The following is a 15555-nucleotide window of genomic DNA, read 5'->3' as shown; positions in this document are numbered from 1 at the left end:
CAGCCTATAGCTTTTATATAACCTTACTATGATAAGAAAAGCAAGAGTGTAGTTGGAAATATCAAGCTAAGGATGTACACGCTATTTTAAACGCATGGCACAGCTGTCTTATTGGGAGTCAAGGTGACAGAGATGTCAGAGTATGCTATTTATGAGATATTTATATTTATAGGATTTATAAGTGACATATGCACTGTTAACAGCATTAAGGCAGGGCAATTTAAATTATAAAGTCAATTCAACTTTTTAACTCATTTCAATTTGGTTAGCATAATATTATGGGTTGACCCAACTCTGAGAACTCTATAATAACCATGTACAAGAAAGAATGGAAGCGTAAATGTTGTCAGAACTGTATTTTTTCATGCAATGTATCCTTTAACAGCTGCTTATATGTGTGAGAAAGTCCAAGTTCAGATCCCAGCAAGAGCTCAGAGCTTTATTGTCAAAGGTCTCCCAGTCAGAAAACAGCAAATAAATTAAACCAATTAGAGCCAATTTCAAGAGCCAAGATTAATTCCAGTTGCACAACATAACATTTTAAATAGTTTAAAACATTCAAATTAAATATTAAACTATACTAAAATGTAGAAAAAAAGTCCTACTGAAACATCAGCCCTGTGTACAGCTCTGCACACCCTTAAATCATCTGTTTTATTTTATTTTTCTTCTTACAGTTAAAAGCAATTTATATATATATATATATATATATAAATATAAATATATATATATATATATATAACCTGAAGTGATTATTCTATAGCTAGAAAGAGTAAAACTGATCTATCTATAACAGAATATCAATCAATCAATCAACCAATCAGTCAATCAGTCAATCAATCAATCAATCAACCAATCAATCAATCAACCCTTTCTTAAACTCAGGAGTACATTGAGGGTGGCCCTCATTTAGAGTGCAGCTGAGCATTTACAGTATAAAAGGGATTGAAAACATTGGATAAAAAATAATAATAAATTAAAAGAAATACACACTTTAAATAAATACAATTAATATAGATTAATAAAAAATACATATATAAAATAGGAAAATCTAAGTAAATAGACCATAAAAATAATGAATAAAATGTAAAGAATAAAATATAAAATAAAGTAATATAAAATAAAATAAAAATAAAAGTGTAAAATTTAAAATAAAGAAAAAATAATAATAGTAAAAGTAAATAATAAAATAAGAGTTTAATAAGAATAAGAAAATGAATGGTAAAATAAATAAAAATGAACTAAGATCATGAGAATCAAAATTAAAAAAAGAAAAAAAAGAAAGAGCTAACCCACAACCTCATCAATGCGCCCAAAAAGTGACATACCACTGCCAAACAGGTAACACTACTGTGGTAGAAACTCCACCATTCAATTAATATGGTTAGCGCTGGTGGTCCTCTCCAGCACATTAACATATACAGTACAGTTCATATAGTCAGTAATTATATGCATGCTCCATGCACTTGATAAATGGCCAATAGGTGTAGGTACAAAGTAGGTGTAAGAGAGCATGAAATAAGATCAGCCAGTGATTACAATTACAAGTATAGCATTTTTTTTTCTTACAGTTTCTGTTCTATCAGGATGATTATGTTTCTTATGATTCATATTTCATTATAAAAAATAGAGAACATGGTGATGGATGTTATGGACATATGGCTTCTTCTTTCCCTAGCACAGCTTTAGCTTGTATTTGTGCACTGCACAGTGAACTGTGTTCACAGGGAATGATTTCTAGAGGTGTCCCAAAGTCCATGCAGTGATTTCCATTACAGAATCAGTACTGCATGTTTTTAATGCAGTGCCACCCGAGGGCCAGAAGATCACCAGCATCCAATATTGACCGTTGGCCATTGACCGTTGGTCAGCTTGAGCTTGAGCCAGCCTATTACTGATAGCATGGATATGTGGCTTAATCTGAAACAAATTGTTCCAGTTTTGCTGAGAAAAAGTCGAACATTTCTTCATTCATATTCTGTGAGGAGAACAGTTATTAAATTCCAAGAAAGAAAGTCCCAACGCCATGTAAGATCATTCAGAAGGAAATACAATACAGTTTCTATTGTTGCAGTTCTTAGAAACCAGAATATTACTTTTCGTGGATGATGGGAACACAGCATTTGTTTTATGTTGCTGAGAAACAGAAGAAGCATGTAATTAGATGTGAGGTGTAACACAGCTGAAAGGCTGTCTTTAATCTTTCATAATTAATTTAACCTTCTTCATTCTTCACATAGTTTCAACTAGAATTTGAAGAGAACACCCTGCTATATGCATGTGGTAGATTTTACAGCAAAACTATGCTAAAATGCTTTAAAATAATAAACAGCACCATTGAAAACCAGCAGTATGGGGAAAGGGGGTATTACTATTATTTTTATTTGGTATAAAATTAAATTATTTAAGGTTTCCCTTGGCTCAAATAATCTGGGTATTTATAATACATACAGCTCTGGAAAAAAAAAAAAATAAAGAGACCACTTCAGTTTCAGTTTCTGCTATTTATAAGTAGATGTTTGAGTAAAATTAACATTTTTGTTTTATTCTATAAACTAAATACATTTCTCCCAAGTTACAAATAAAAATATTGTCATTTAGAGCATTTATTTGCAGAAAATGAGAAATGGCTGAAATAACAAAAAAAGCCGCAGAGCTTTCAGACCTCAAATAATGCAAAGAAAAGAAATTCATATTCATAAAGTTTTAAGAGATCAGAAATCAATATTTGGTGGAATAATAACCCTGGTGCTAAAATCCTAGCAGTTCAGCTTGGTTTAATGGCTTGTGATCATCCATCTTCCTCTTGATTATATTGATTATATTCCAGAGGTTTTTAATTTGGTAAAATCAAAGAAACTCATCATTTTAAAGTGGACTCTTATTCGTTTTTGGACAGTTATTCTTTACTAAAGAAACCTACAGAATTTATATAAATTATTGATAATATTGGTCTTCCAGTTTCCTTTACACTGTTCTAACTGAGCTACACAATACATATCTTATTTAAAAAGTTCATTCAGCATATTGTATGTTTAATTAAATGTTCATTAAGAAGTTATACATTGATCAGACACGTTTGTTTTAGTAGCCATTTTCAGTCTTTTGGCGGATGTCTGATTAGATATTATAGAATTATGTTAAAGCTCTGGTTTTAAGCACAGTCCACATATTTTTGGGAGAGGCGGGATCAAGGCATTGTAAAGACCATTTTAGATGCTAAATAAAAGTCTGCTTTTTGCGTTTTCTCAATCATCACTGACATGTTTTTGGGGTCACTGTTCTTTTGGAACATTCACTTGTGCACACGTTTGGACTGTCTAGTTTATGATTTGATATTAGACTGGGGGATTATAAAAAAAGCCTTCTGGTTTAATAATTAATCCACTAATCCCTGAACTATCAGTTGCTACCAGCACCATGCTTAACAGTTGTTACATGTTTGTGTTTTTATTGAGGGGAGTGGGGGGGTGGGGGTAGGGTGAGGTGTATGGCTCAACTTTGCTTCTCCAAGTGTCTTATCCAGATAGATTTTTTACCTTTTTACATATGAGTCTTCAAGTAAGTATTTTTTCTTACTTTTCTTTGGTACTATGAATTCTCTCATTGTGTTTCATCTTGTTCATCCTTTTTTTTTTGGATTGTCATGCTTTCAGATACAGCAAACCCTGTTGTGTTTTCCTCCAACTTTGTCATTAAACCATTTGTTTAATGTTTTTTACATCTGTAAGCATCTGGTCAATTCTAAACCCCTGCTATTAATAGGTGGACACTTTTTACGATGATACATTTGGAATTGCTGAATTGGAATTTCTTTTATGTATTTTTAAATAGAATAAACGAATAAAATGCTCAGAATAAGGCTGCATAAAAGCCCACAGTCTTCCACTAGCTCATACTGTGAGTTTGCTTTGCTCTTTGCTGTCAAGAAAGGGCTTATTCACAGAAAGGTCAGAACTTTCAAAAGCATGCAGTCTGCACCTAGGCTCCATGACAAAAATAAGTAAAGACCCAAATAAGAGCTGTCGGTCGGGGCAAAGGTTTTGTTATGAACATTCTCTTGCTGCTAGCTGTATTCGGAATCAAAACAGTTGTGATCACAGCTGCATGCCTTATTATTTTTTTTTAAAAATGGCTTCTTTCCCATCGCCGTAAATGTGAGGAATAAATCTTTTAAATAAAACTGCTTCAGTTGCATTGGTTAGCCAACCTCACAAAAACAGTGTTGTCAGATGGAAACACCTCAGTGAAAGGGAGCTGGGAGGCCGGGCGGTGTTTGTACAGTACAATACAGTGTAAGCTCAGGCTGTAGGTGATTCAGCCTGGCTGTGTGAGCCTCTGCCCCCTGATACATATTCTAGCACACACAGCAGTGGGAGGGAAGAAAGAGACAGAATTGGGACATGTGGTGACTGCAGCCCTGGAGTAGGACTTCCTGAACTGGTGGAAAATCACACATGCATGCATGCTTGTTTGCCCTCACAAATACCCACACAAACACACACACACACACACAGTGTCTCACACAAAGGAAAATGAAGATATTTGCGTGTGAATGTAGCCCTTCAGGCTGAGATGCCATGTCTAATTCGTGAAAGAGAGTGGCGGCATGCCGAGCACAATCAGAGACAAGAACCTGAATGTTATGGTTTGTACTGGTGTTTGTTTTCAATGTTCTGTAACAGGATAATATGTGACACACCACGCATTCTGATTGAATGTACTGTATATGGTGTGTTTTATAGATTAGAGTCTTTAGCACGAGGCACACTCTAGATTTATGGAACAGTCGTCTAAATTAACAGCATATTTAGTCTCTCTGTTTTGCACTCTATAACGCTATTTAACAGCTGTTACAGGAAGATAAAATGCATATATACATTCATTCTGCCCTGATCCATTATAGAGCTTAGAGAAAAAGGAAATAACGAACAGAAACTCATGTAGAAGCTGTATGTATTTCACATTCAACAATGGTAAGGGTTAGAATAAGTGTAGAATTAGGTTTCGGCCTAGTTGCTTGAATTTCGGTTGAAGCCTAGGTTAAATTTAGGGTAAGGGTTACTGCAATGGTTATCTTGAGTTTACATTCAGTTTAGAATTAGATTTAGATGTAGATGGTTACATTTAGGTTTAGGTTGTGGTGTAGGTTATGTTTATGTTTAAGTTAAATTTAGGTGTAGGATAAATTAAGGTTTACGTTCAGGTGTAGTTTATGTTCAGGTTAAGGTATAGGTTGTGTTTAGTTTTAGGTTATGGTGCAGGTTAAGTTTAGGTTTTGGGTTAGTAAATTTAGGTTTGGATTGAGGTGCAGGTTAAGTTTAGGTTTGGGAATAGTTAAATTTAGGTTTGGGTTGAGGTGCAGGTAAAGTTTAGGTTTGGGAATAGGTAAATTTAGGTTTGGATTGAGGTGCAGGTTAAGTTTAGATTTAAGATTGATTTTATTTTTTGGTTTAGGTTGAGGTGTAGGTTGAGGTTGAGGTTAAATTTTGGTTTAGTTTTTGGTTAAATGTTGGTTTAGTTTAGGTTTAGCTTGAGGTCTAGGCTGTTGCTTTTATGTACATATTGTGTTATATATGTAGGTTTAGGTTAAAGTAGGTTAGGTGCAGGTTGGGCTGTATTATGTTAAATTTAGGTTAAAATTGAGAAGTTGGTTTAGATAATAAAATTAAATGTTTGGCTTTATATACAGTCTCTGTTCTGTTTAAATTGTGAACCATCAAATTTTATATTCAGAACACAGTAGCACTAATTCTGAAATGCACTTTTAGCTGCATATGTACAAATTCCACATGAACAGTTGCCCCAGTGTGATGGACCCACTCCACCGTCAGTGCAACCTCAGGAGAATGGAGCCTACAGTACATGATCATATGATATAAGTTGACCTATATATAGTACAGTTTGTCCTGAAATTGTCGTATAGTATTTGTACAAATTTCTCTAGAGAACTTGCTGTGAGATTTATAGTTGATATATATATATATATATATATATATATATATATATATATATATATATATATATATATATATATATATATATATATAGGTCTGGAAAAAAATAAGAAACCACTTAATGATGAAGTTTTTCCTTGATTTGACCGAATTGAAAACCTATAGAATGTAATCAAGAGGAAGATGGATGATCACAAGCCATCAAACCAAACTGAACTGCTTAAAAAATTGCACCAAGATTGGCATAAAGTTATCAAAAAGCAGTGTGTAAGACTGGTGGAGGAGAACATGACAATATGCATGACAACTGTGATTAAAACCAGGGTTAGTCCACCAGATATTGATTTCTGAACTCTTAAAACTTTATAAATATGAACTTGTTATCTTTGCATTATTTGATGTTTGGAAGCTCTGCATCTTTTTTTGTCATTTCAGCCATTTCTCAGAAACTAAAGTGGTCTCTTGTTTTTTTCCAGAGCTGTATACAGTATATATACACATCAACTATATGTATGATTCTGGTGATATGTAAGTACTGGTGAATTGTTGGTTGTTCACCAAGCCACCAGTTATTATATTTTTATTACAGGAACTGTTAATGTGATTGATGTGGAACTGCATGTTTATTTCAGACACTTAAGGTAGGACTGAAATGCCTATTTTGGCAGAAACACTGTCGTGAGTCATTGTTACCCTCAGTCCACATGCCATATCCACTGTGTCTCACATTCCACGAGCCAGCAAGAGTGAGATCAATTCCAATTCAGTACAGAAGAGAATTGAAGAGAATGAGATTCTGGATCTAGCTCTTAACATCCTGCCATCAGTGCAGTACAGATGAATTTTTATCATCATCTGAAATAATAAAATTCATTAAAATTCAGTGAACCTGAAATGTATAATGTCGGATAATGCCTGAGTGGATATCAGATTTATATTATTGCAATCAGATCTATTTTTTTGCAACACTGTTACTTTTATTATAGTCTAAGTAGCAATTAAAATTATTACAATTCACTAAATAAAGAGTAGAGACAGGGTTCACTTATTACAAATACATACACTGCATGCATTCATTTATGTTTCTGAAAAATTAAATGCGGTGTAAATGTATATTATAATGTAGGTAAATGTAATGTGTATATCAGTTTTCACACATCTGATACATCGATGCTATTGGTTGACATGGTTACATCCAGAAATACTCTTTCATACTCTCATTCTGCTGTATTTACCTATAGTTACACATTATTTTCCTTATTTTCTTTTCTGTATCAATCTAATGAATAAAGAAGAAACTTTAGTAACACTTTCTTTAAATGTCATCTCTATTAAGACTCTATAAACCTACTCATTACGATGCATTCATAAGGCATTATAATATGGCTATACATATTTATAAAAATGTATAATTCATTAAAGCCATGTTTATTATGCATCATGAACTGTGATCATAATGCATTAATAGCTGTGTTTATAACATGTTATACATCAATACCAAGAAACTCAGTCCCAGCTTGCAGACTGTATCATGACTAAAAAAGCTTCCAACTTATAAACACCCTCAGTAATTCTATAAATATATTTTAACCACTCATAAATTATTCTTGAACATATATTGTCTTATATATTGTCTTGAACATAAAATTAATTATAGTCAATTATAATGTATTATAGCAGGTCTTTGTGCGCTCTAAGTAAAGTGCCAGACTTTCGTTGTAGGAGTAGATTATTAACAATAGAGATATACTATTTTAACATATATATCATAAGCTTAACAAACATGGCTATAATGGATTATGCATTTTTATAAACATTTATAGCCATGTTTATAATGCCTTATGAATGCATTATAATATGTTATGAATGTGGTTATAGCGTCTAATAAAGATAACATTCAATTTGGCTAGAATAAACTAGACATTTGCATATCTTAAACAATAAATCAATAAATAATGAAATTGATCTGAATATCCTTTAATTTATTCTTAATTGTTTGTCAAACACAGCCTTCTGATGGGAAATACTGCTATCAATTTGCTTTCAACTTGTTTTAGAATTCCTCAAAAGTAGCTGCACAAATGTACATAGATCATTTAATTAATAATCAAACCTGCTGCTGTTATTTTAATATATTCAGCAAATAATTACTAATGCAATTGTACATGGTTAAATTAAGTGTCAGTGTTGTGACTGTTTTATTGTTTCCACAACAGAGAAATGAGAAAGTAATCTGAAAAGACCAGATCCGCTCAGAATAGAGAATGCAGCATTTGATATATGGGAAATATTGCAATTTTTATCAATTATGCAGCATCAACAAGCAATATGCTGAGTTGTCCCAGCCGGCGTTTCTGTCTGTAGGGGACCACATTTGTTCCTGTCACTTCTTCCCTGCTCGGCTTCACATGACCATAACTTATCTAACATTACAAATAACTGAACACTGAATTTGATTTGCCTTCCTTCCCTGCCATTTAATGCACTTTCTATCAAATGAAAATGGCTGCCATCCAGAATCAATCTTTGGATTCTAAATGTTAAAGACTGATGGGAAAGTAAGCCAAAGCTCAACTTAATTGCTCTGGAACGTCCTTGAGAAATGTGCTCCATCCATGCCAAGCGTTTTTCTTTTTTTTTCTTTTCTTTTTTTTCTGCACCTCTGTTTCATCTTCATGTCTCCTGCTCCCTCTCTCTCTCTCTCTCTCTCTCTCTCTCTCTGTCTCTCTGTCTCTCTGACACTCTCTCACCAGTCCTTCCGCTCCCTCTGGTCTGTCCTTCACTCTCTGACATTTATCTTCTCCCATATTGTCTCAGCCACATCTCCTTGAGTAATCAAGAGAAGCAGTGATCTGAGCTTTGTGAAGCCGCTCTGCTATTAGACCACCACTGTTCTCTGGATCTCGTGTGCACTCGTACTGATCATGATCAGGAATCTCAAGAGCGTTTGTAGGCCCTTGATGGTTATATGATCACATGTGGAGAGTCACACCACAGAGCTCCTTAATACACTGTCAAACAAACCCTACAGACTGTCATTTTATTTAAAAATATATTTAAAAAACTGCTATAGGTCTCACTTTATGATAAATAGCTCTACTGTGTAGTTACATATTAAGAACTTCGTAATAACAGTAGGTACATATTTAATACAGTTGTAGAATTTTGCTGTAATAGTTATGTATGAATGCACACTGTATCATAAGGTGCACTATTACTGAACATCTATATTCATATCACTAAAGTATAAGGTGCATTTTAGCGACAATAGTAAGGAACAAGGGACAAGGGTGTCGCCATGTTTTCCTTCTAATTTAGCAGTTCTCGCCCTGGGGCGCCTAAATAAACGAAACTCCTGTAATTTTTAAAAATTACATTATCTAATGAGTGTTTTCTCCTGAAAATGTTTATTGGGTGAGTAAGCACTTCCATTTACTTACAGTAAGCATAGATTTTCAGTATTTTAGCATGGTTAGCAGCAGCGCTAGCCATGGTTAGCAGCACTTAGTGCTAGTAAATTCCACCCGACAGTGCTACACTGAGGAACCCTGAGTATTCCAGTAATCTAGGGCATCCCACTTAGCTTGTTTTAACACATTAACACGCATATTACAGTCTGATATGCTTACATCTGTACGGCAAAAGAGCTAGCACTATGGTTATCAGCTAATGCTAATATTGCTCCAGCCTTGGTGCTGGAGAAACTTAACTAAAACTCCTTTATAATGCTGGACTTTAACGGAGTAGCTTTACTGCTCCTTACGACATGACTGGAAAATTTATAAAGAAGGAGCACCAGGTTATAAGGCGCACTGACAATTTTTGGGCAAATTAAAGGATTTGAATTGGAAAAATACAGTATTTCTTATGCAGTTCTTTTCCAGTATGTATTTAGTGCTGTGATTGTTTTTGAATATCAAAAATCATTATTAGCAGATTACATCATGGGAAGTCTAACTGACACTGATACACATGTCAGTAATTTCCATTGGTCCATTCATCAAACATCAAACATCTAAACATGTACAAATAGAGATATTTGTTTTTGTATTGGTGATGATAGTAAATGTAAAATAAAGAAAGCAAGGTAAGATCATCACAATGGTATATTATTTAGGTTGTCATAGGCATTTGTTGAATTGTCTCTTTTAAAATGTAAAAACAGATTGTAAAGTATCAAATTCATTTAAAAAAAGGCAACATCATCAATGCAAAATATGAAAATAGAAACAAAAAATGTATATTTTTGTAAAGTTTTTTTTTTAAATCTGCTAAGTAAAGGTTTCAGGTAGAACATTAGCATTTGTATAGATCAAACAGCAAAATTACTGTTAGTGGTAAACATGACTTTTAACAGATAAAAATAAAGATAAAATTAGTGAATTATGAAAGCATGTTAGAGCCAAACTTGGCAAAATGATTCATTTGTGCAAAAAAAAAAAAAATATATATATATATATATATATATATTAGAGGTGTGCCAAAAAATCGATTCACATAAGAATCTTGATTCTCATTTACTACGATTCAGAATCGATTTAAAATGTCCCAAAATCGATTCTGAGGGGCGGGTTTTAGACTGATTTTGGGCTGGGTATTTTTGTTGGACCTGGCAACCCTGGGGATAGCGCTTGTCCCTTCAAACGGAGATCTTCCAGACCCACACAGAGCGTAGGTGTTTGAGAATCACCGGTAATATGGCAGAACAAGCACTATATTACCTTAGACTAACGTGTAGTTTCAATGTTTTATGGCAGAATGCTTCATAACAAGCATAAAAAAGATCGCTAGTAGTTAGTTTCAGTAACTGTTAGCTAGCTAACTAGCTAACTTTCCAGTTCCACCTTAAATAACGCTACAGGTGGCAGCGGGCTGCAGCATTTAAGGCGGAACGGAAAAATAACAATAAGCTAATCAGAGCTAATTTCAGCTCCTCATCACAGAGGAATTAAGGAATGGACAATATGAATTAATTTCTCCACCTCCTGCCCCCTTTCTGAAGAAATACAACGACCTTAAATTAACTAGTTAATCAGCAGCTGCTTCTGAACTTTAGCGCTCCACTGCTATCGTCACATCAGCCCAGCAGAGTCACCTACACACCACCGCTAGTAGCCTGGTAATAAAGCAGTGTTATTTATTATTTATTTATTGTTCATTAACGTCATTGTGATATCCCAGTGATTCCTCTGTCACTGAGGACCCAAATTTCTGCACATTTTATTGTTTTTGTAACACATTACCTGCTCCAGGACCAGTGTATATTATGGAGGGTTTTTTTTCAATAAGATTCATAAGCCAGAAGCAGAAATTTTTATAATTCAAATCGTTTTGAATCAAAAATCGATTTTGAATCGAATCGTGGCCCCCAAAATCGGAATCGAATCGAATCGTGAGATAGTAAACGATTCCCACCCCTAATATATATATATATATATATATATATATATATATATATATATATATATATATATATATATATATATATATATATGTACTTTGTTTTGGTGTGATTCTGAGAATGTCCCTATCCAGAATCGTCACCAATCCAGGCGTATCTCTCTCTGGTCTGTCCTTCACTCTCTGACATTTATCTTCTCCCATATTGTCTCAGCCACATCTCCTTGAGTAATCAAGGTGCTATTAGACCACCACTGTTCTCTGGATCTCGTGTGCACTCGTACTGATCGTGATCAACACAGGCAGGAATCTCAAGACTATTCATGAGTCCTTGATGGTTATATTCTCACATGTGGAGCACCACAGCGCTCCTCACCACGCTCCCTCGTTCTTCACCATAACAGACGCAGAGCTTCAGCACACAGAGCGGCGTCTGAGCGAGGTCATTCCGACATCCTTTGATCATCCTTCCGCGGAGCATGCATGCACACACACACACACGCACACGCACCATTTGTTCCAGAAGGCGAAAGCTTTGACGTGGGCTGTGTTTTGCTGAGGAGCGAGTGAGTTGTAAACAGACTGACACACTGGCAAACATAGGGTGTTAAATTAGCTCTGCAGGACTCCTTGTTGCCAAGAAGAAGACAGAGCATTCACGCTTGTTTCCTCTTTCACTCCTCTCCTGACGCCCTTTCCACCCAGCTCTTACTCTCTGTCTCTTGCTCTCTTCCACTTGTTCCCTCGTTTAGCATATCACTCTTTTTCTCCCTCACTCTCTCTCTCTCTCTCTCTCTTGCTCTTTCTGTCTCTCACAGAAAAGTGTGTGGGAGCTTAATGAGCCTTTGACATTTCACAAACGGGGAACAATGAAGGTCCTTATTGCTGGGAAATATAGCAGGAAATTTCCCCAGTTTAAGATTGTGTCTATGAATGACATACATGTTACAAATGATTCAGATATTATAAGTCTAGTGCTGCAATTTGTTTTTATATTTTATCAGCTTATATTGTGTGTAATTATGAATGGTTAAATTCACTCATCTTCTCACTTTCTCTGTACCTTAGTACACCTTAGTGAGGTGTGTTAGAGTTTATAAATGGCTGAAATATGGCTGGGTTAACACTTTGTGCCCTATCGAACACCCTGTGCAATGCTCTTTGCTATCTTCCGCCCTTCCAACAGCTTAATTTCATGCATTGTGCCCGTGCTGTTAATATAGCGTCGGGATGTAGGAATGCATCTACTATCTTGGTGACGGAAAACACAGGTGCTCCACTGACTGATTAAAACCCTGACAACAGTCAACAGTCACCTGTGCACTGTAGATCGCTAAAATAGGGCACTAAGACTCCATTTTAAAAATAGCTGTGGTTTATTAAACTTTTGGTGTTTGTCTTCTGCTGAAAGAAGCTTGTTGACTAGCAATGATTTGGTTGGTTTTGCTGGTCTACATACATGATCAATCTGTCCAAGCTAAACAGCATCATCATGACCAGCAAGACCAACCTTAAATTCAGCAAGTTCTACACTGGTCAAGAGATGGTTATCCAACTAGTTTACCAATACAGGATATGTTTCCACTTAGATGAACAGCTGTTTTTTAACAACCTTGACACCATCACAGTTCAGCTTAGACCTTTCTGGACCAGCTACCATCAAAAGCTATCAACAGGATCTCCAGGATTTTATATAAGTTTGTATGTGTATGTGTAAGTATGTGTTTATGTTCATTATTTGAGTAATCAGAATGTGTTCTGTACTGTTCTGTATATATAGTCTAGTCTGTGTTCTTTGTTGGATTCAGATATGTAAATTAGGGTTAGGATAAAGCTTCTGTGCTATATCTGAAACTGAACTGGGGTGTCAGTTTGATGCAGGAGCTGTCAATCAAAAGGCTGATGAATATGCGATCTGCTGGGGTTCACACCCACACAGCAAAATGAAGAAAAGGAAAAAAAGAAAAAGATAGACGGAGAAAATAGAAACTATAGATCGCTCACACACACAAATTTACACACTAAATTTTGGGGGAAATTTCACATTGCATATGAATTCATCTGAAGCTCTTTTTTCTCTCCTATATGTGTGTGGGTGTGTGTGTGAGAATCCACGCTTCTTCACATTTCCCATTATATGCCACTGAATAATGGATGATTTATTGATGTTCACATAATTTCCACATAAATAAAATACTGTTTCACACCAACTCAATTATTCAAGGGATAATATATAATAATACATTGTAATTGTCATGCATATGGAAGCATTTCTATTGGTCCATTCACCTTTGATTTTGTACAGTGTGACAAACAACTGGCATATTCCAATTATGTCAAATAGCAAAAAATCAGTTTATAATGTATGTATGTATGTAGATACAGGGTTTTATGTATGAATTAATTATGGCTAAATGAAGCTACACACATACTGTATATTGTTCCTTTCTAGAAATCCAAGGACATTTTACAGTGAACACTTTCTACATACAACTCTGCAGAATAGGCACACAACCAACACACACACACACACACAGCACTCAACCAGAAACGACCATTCACCTGAAGACTTGACCCAGGACACAGTGCCAATCCATATCTGGGTATGCAGACATTCTTTTACACACTGTGGGAGGGAACTCATGGGACATGGGAGAAAAGCTAAAGTGTATGTGAGGAGAATATCAACACCTACCTAAAATAACTCATTTTTCAGGATCTTAAAAAGCATATGACAGTTGTTATGAGTGTTTAAAAATGAGAAATGGTTTAAGGGGATAGTTTATCATGCAGATGAGAAGAAAGCAACCAGAAACAACAACAAAAAAAAAACAAAAAGGCAAAAAACAGTTAACATTTTGGCAGCCACAAATTGTTGAAGTTTATGGATTTAGCTATTTTGCTAACTAAAATGCAGGCTAAAAATATAATAAAACTCAATAATGCAATATTTACAGTTGATACAATGTTTAAGAAGTACTTGATATACTTGATAAATCATAAAAATCTCACCACTTAACCTTGGAAATAAGTGCAGTGTAGGTAGACACCATCTTGGAAAGCTATTAAGTCACTTAGGAATGATAAATTACTTTTCCAATTATCTTTAAAGGTTAGAATCAAATGATCTGATCAACTGAGGATGGACTTCAGCACTTTAGCATTATAAGGATTATTTAGACCAAAAAAAAGTAATTTATTTATTATTTTAGGAAGGTGACAATATAAAAACAACTCCACCCAGATTGGGACTTGAACCCAAGACCCTTGGATTGCTGTTGTGATAACTGTGTTTGTATTTCCATTGAGTTCATTACATGCTTTATTGTTTTCAGACTCTTGACTCTGGGATAACACTACAGTACTCTTAATTAACTCAGTCTCTTATTCATCCTGTTAAAATGTTAATCATAATGTCGCCCTCTTGTTTCAGAGGCACTTCTTCACTTTTAAACTTCAGCCACACTTACGAAGACGCTCTCAGAACTAAAAGCAGCACACTTACAATACATCAGTGCCCTATTTATTTTTAACGCGGCTCATTTAGCTGTTAAGCAATATGCACTCATTTCATGCAGGCCTCACATGGCACCGAGAGCCTGAGCGTGTCCCCGAAGACTCGGCGTTGCGTAAAGTGTTTTGTAGTCACTTAGTTTCGCTCCTGCCTGCATCCTTCATTCATTTGCATACTCCAAGTCCTGATCTGAGCCCCTTCTGCCATAAGCTTTAATCTGCTTTCTCTCTGAGACTCTTCCTCCAAATGCCCTTGTTTGAGAATGCTTGCGTCCAGGGTTCCCCACTGCTCAGTTCCTTTTGTATTATTCTTTTAAATGATACTCGTGTTTTATGTACTCTTTTTTTTTTTTTTTTTTTTTTTTGCATTTCCTGGATTGAAAGGCAGAGTGGAGGCTATAAATTAACTACAGCTTTGTTATGGTCTGAAGGTAAGAGCCCTTTTTAGTTCAAAGGATCGCAGAGATTGGGAGAAAGCCTCATGTGTGCATCTGAGGAAGGTGAATGAAAGAGAGCTTGGCTTTTAAATGTCGGGTAAAAAAGCAGATGAAGGGGTCTTTTATTTTTATGTTTATTTCCTTTAGAACTTCCTGAGTCTAGAATGTAAAGTTCCTTAGTAAAAATGTGTTTGTTCTGAAGAAGATGAAAATGCACTCCCTTAAATGGACCTATAGGCTGCCTTTCA

This window comes from Astyanax mexicanus, chromosome 6, assembly GCF_023375975.1.
Source record: "Astyanax mexicanus isolate ESR-SI-001 chromosome 6, AstMex3_surface, whole genome shotgun sequence".
NCBI lineage: Eukaryota > Metazoa > Chordata > Actinopteri > Characiformes > Acestrorhamphidae > Astyanax > Astyanax mexicanus.
This window is presented reverse-complemented; position numbering follows the sequence as displayed.